Below are 4,345 nucleotides of genomic sequence, written 5' to 3' on the forward strand. Positions count from 1 at the left end.
TAATTAAAAACATTACAACTTCAATACCTAAGTCCCCTTTCTTCCTAATGGTAGATGGATCGGGAACTTATGAAGGGTCTCTCACTACAACTAAAATCACTACAACTGTATAAAGTCTTTGCTTCAGCTCTTGTTTCCATATAGTATTATTTTTGTCTTTTTCTTGGTTAGCTTTTATCTTTGTTTTCTACAAAGCAGTTTTGCAGAGCCAGAATTAGCTTAAGCCCCATTAATGTTGATGTATCTAGAGCAGTTAAACAGTTGGAATGAGTTCAGTGTTGGAACACTGTATTTTACATTTGTTAATAGGTGGCATGCAAGGAATTATTCTCCATGGAACTGAGATTCTCTTGGCAGCTTGCCCAGGTACTCCAGCACCTCACTGCAGCAACAAGGCATCTCAGCTTTACATGGATGTTTCCTGTACATTGTGGGCATGAACACACTGCTCAGAATGGCACTGTATGCATATATATTATTTCTGATGTTTCTTAAAGACATTTCTAGGACTAGCTAAGCTATCACACTCCCAGGAGAGAAATGCTTTTCTCTTATTCAGTATCTTGAAATCACTCTTAATTCAAACTGCCTTCAAGGTAATATGCATCACAAAATTATTAAGATTGCAATGGCAGAATAGACAGACTTGCTACAAACATTTATAAAAGTCAGAGGTGGTGGAATGAAAATTCTTACTCCTTTATCCATGTGACTACACAAAGTCTTTTCTATTTTTGTTTCATCGAGGATTCTTTCCTTCTGCAGGCCCTAGATCTCTGATTGTGTCCAATATGGAACTTCTTGAAGTAGGGCAACCCTAAATTAAAAAAAAAAAAACAACTTTGTATTTACACAACTAGAAGATCTCAGTCTTGAAATCCATTCAGGTAAGTTTAATTTTTCTCCATGAAAGTTTTTAATTTCTTTCTTATTCACAAGAAAGTTTTGTCATTCTTTCCAATTAGTGTCAGTTCTTATCCTCATAGACTTCAGTATTTTTCTAAAGACAGATTTTTTTCATTTCCTGTGTGTGACTGATGAATTAACAGCCTTTTGTCTCAGAAAGGATCAATTCCCTTCTTTGATAACTCAAGATGTATCTTACAGTGTGAAGTGTCTTTTCTGCTGAATCTTATATTTCATAGTCATCTGTACTTTAATGAAAATACTTGACACAGAAATCTAAATCGGTGAATGGATGTAGCTCATTAATCAATTTTAATTAAAAAACAGGCATTATGGTAGGTAGCCTGTTCAGAATGGCTTGAGGTGATTAATCTGGAAAATTTTCTTCTAAAGCTGCTATAAAAGGCCTTTAATCTCTTTGTGCCATTCCCTCTTTCTATTTACACGGACTAGAACTGTGCTTGTATCTGGAATTCTACAGAAAAAGCCCTAAATAAGAGATACCTGGAGATCTGAAGGAATGGGCTATTTTGGGGGAAAGGAACCTTAGGTAAGGCCTCTCCCTGTGAGCAAGGGCTTTTTCTAAGGGTTCTGTGTTCCTTTGTACTTCTCTGTGAGGGGATTCTGCACCAAGTTTTGAGTTTGAACACTTAGATCATAATGGAAGAAGCACTGAAACCACACTATAAGTTTAACTGGTCAAGGCTGGATAATAATTTTCCTTATCCATGTCTTCATCTGTGGAAACAGATGCAAAATCATAGAAATCTACCCACAAGTTATTATTTGGGAACAGATACACTATTGTTGATCAAGTTCATTTTAAAGAAGCCAGCAAAGAGAGCCTCAATTTCCTCACAACTGAGGGAATTTTTGGGTGGGTCCAGTATTCTTATATGCACCAGGATAAGGCTCTCACACACTGTTACTGGATACTTACAATCCAAATGTGAATATATGAATATATTTGACAAAGTGTTTGATGTTTTGACTCGTATTTTGAATTTTCTCTTTTCCTCATTTCTCATGCATGACTGATTTTAAACCCTGATTTGATACATTATTGGTTAGGTTTTGGGTTTTTTTGTGAGATTCATTTCCTCACTAACTTAAAAAGCTGCCATAATTAAATTGCTTTTTGTTCAGAATTCTCAAATGAGGCCAGGTGCTTGAAAAGTAAGCCTCCTACAAAGGATTTAGTTCAATTAACAGAGTCAGATATGAGAACCCTGGGGAGACAAAGTCCACTGGTTAAACTGGTGCATACATTAGCCTACTCGATTTCCAGAAGTCATTTGTGTCCTGAAATAGTTTGTGTCCTGATCACAGATCATTTTGGAAAGGGATACTTGGATTTCAGTTTGCTGTTTTATATGGTAAGAAAATAGATTCTGATTTTAAAATATATTGAAAGCAACTGGTCCATACTATGGGTAAAAAAATCAGTTTGACTTTTCTTGGCACTTGGAGAAGATGTTTTTAAATATAGTTTAACAATTAATAGGAAATGGTGCAATTTAAATCTATTTTAAAATCAATACCAATATGTACCTCTATGTTTGATGTTTCTATAAAAGTATATCAAGAATTATTTTATATTTTGTTGGTTTTATTTCCTTAGGCAGGGGGAAGCAGCTTGAGATTTTTGTATTGTATTTCTATAGAGTCAAGCCCTCTGCTTCTGTTCCCTTTGTGAATTATTTCTCCTTGGGAAAAAATGATCAGCTTTCTTTAATCAGTTTAGCTGTATTTTATTCCTTTGCCTAGCCTGCCTTGGTATGTGTACTACCTCAGTACATATGTCTTAAATATTTTTCTGTTTGCTATTCTCTTACTTGGTATTAAATATTGAATATTTTATTCTACTCTTTTCTTTTCCACTTTAATCTGTGAACAGACAGCAAGCTGGAATGATTTAATGTGGACTACGACTTGTGCTGAGTTAGCAACCTAAGAAAAGGGAAGCTGCATTCAATGAAAATTCTCTGCTTCTTACTGATGGAGGCACATCTTATTGGGGCTATCTGGCTATGATCATTCAAGTGACTGAAACATTAAGCTGTGTTTGAATAACTTGGTCTCTGGAAAATCAGATGAATAAGGCTCTGGCATTTGTTCTCTTGCCAGGTGTAAGGGGTTGATTTTGTCTGGATGCCAGGTGTCAACCAAGCTACTCTATCACTTCCCTTTCTCCTGTGGACAGGAGAGAGAAAATAAGATAGAAAACAACTCAAAAAAAAAAAAAAAAGGTAAGTTGCACATGCACATGCTAGGAGAAAAAAGTATAATTTATTCTCTACTTCCCATCCACAAGCAATGCCCAGCCACCTCCCAGGAAACAGGACTTCAGCTGTGACAAACTCTGCCCAGTCATGGACAAAGCTGGCCAGCTGCTCACTCTATGTTCGGTCATCAGCCCTAGCATGGCTGAAATCCTTCTGGCAGGGTAGGGTCTCCATCTCTTCTGGTGGAAAGTGGTGTTCCCAACTTCTGAAACCTTTTACCTTTCAGCTTTGGAAGGAAGAGGTTTTTCTTGCTCTGATAGTGCAATATTACCTTTTACTTAATCTGATTTACTTTCTTGCATAATGACTTTTTAAAAAAAAAATCCAGATTTCTTAAAGCCTTTTAATAATTTAACATCATACATATGCTTTTCTAAATTCACATAATTATTTTTGTATTCTGTTATCAACTATTTGGTGAATAAACTTGTAAAATATTGTCATGTAAATGATGCCTCCATATACTTTTCATTTTGAAACTCTTCCATGTCTTGATTTGTCAGTAGAGGACTTATTCCCTATGCAGCCATGAAATGCATGTAGCCAAGGTTATTCTTTCCACTTGAAATTACCAAGCTTTGATACAGTTGCTGGAGCTAGGAGACTTCTTAATTTTCTTCATCACTGCTCTTTATGTCCCACATCATAACTATAATCAGTTTATCTAAGGGCTAATTGGTTTTCACTTTCTCAGCAGCAATGTATGCATTCAACATGTAGACCATTTTCTACATAAATTGCTTTAGCAATATTGTATATTGCTGAGTTACACCAGTATACTCTCAAATTCTACATGCCTAGACAAATTGAAACTCTGAGGAAGACAAATATGTACTTTGTCTAGACATTCTTTATACTTGAAAACTGAAATTGGTAACTGCTAAATTTCATTTGCATCCCTGTGTATTTGTTGTATATTGGATGGCATATGCATTCACACATAAAGATCTGCAAACTGAGAGGCGCTGTTTTTACCACTGTTAACATAAAGTTTTAAAGCAGAGGAATCCCAAAGACTAGGACAAAGGATTTTTCTGAATTTGTAGATGGAAACTGAAAAACAGTGAAACTGTTACTTGTTCAACAGTTCTTTTGAACCAAAACCACACCAGCTTCCTTAGGATGCGTCCTTGGAGCCATATAGGACGTGACAA

The 4,345-nt window shown here is 35.8% G+C and overlaps 1 long non-coding RNA gene across 2 annotated transcripts; it reads left to right on the forward strand.

Annotated features, from left to right (window-relative positions):
- Positions 1 to 280: 280 nt before the first annotated feature.
- On the forward strand, positions 281 to 3,153 carry LOC128787165 (uncharacterized). 2 transcript variants are annotated; one of them, XR_008430588.1, is made up of 3 exons: positions 281 to 366; positions 766 to 887; positions 3,034 to 3,153. It is a non-coding gene; the product is annotated as an uncharacterized LOC128787165 (long non-coding RNA). The 2 variants fall into 2 exon arrangements; XR_008430589.1 differs by lacking the exon at positions 3,034 to 3,153 and adding an exon at positions 1,360 to 1,444.
- The last annotated feature ends 1,192 nt before the right edge of the window (positions 3,154 to 4,345 follow it).

This window comes from Vidua chalybeata, chromosome 4, assembly GCF_026979565.1.
Source record: "Vidua chalybeata isolate OUT-0048 chromosome 4, bVidCha1 merged haplotype, whole genome shotgun sequence".
NCBI lineage: Eukaryota > Metazoa > Chordata > Aves > Passeriformes > Viduidae > Vidua > Vidua chalybeata.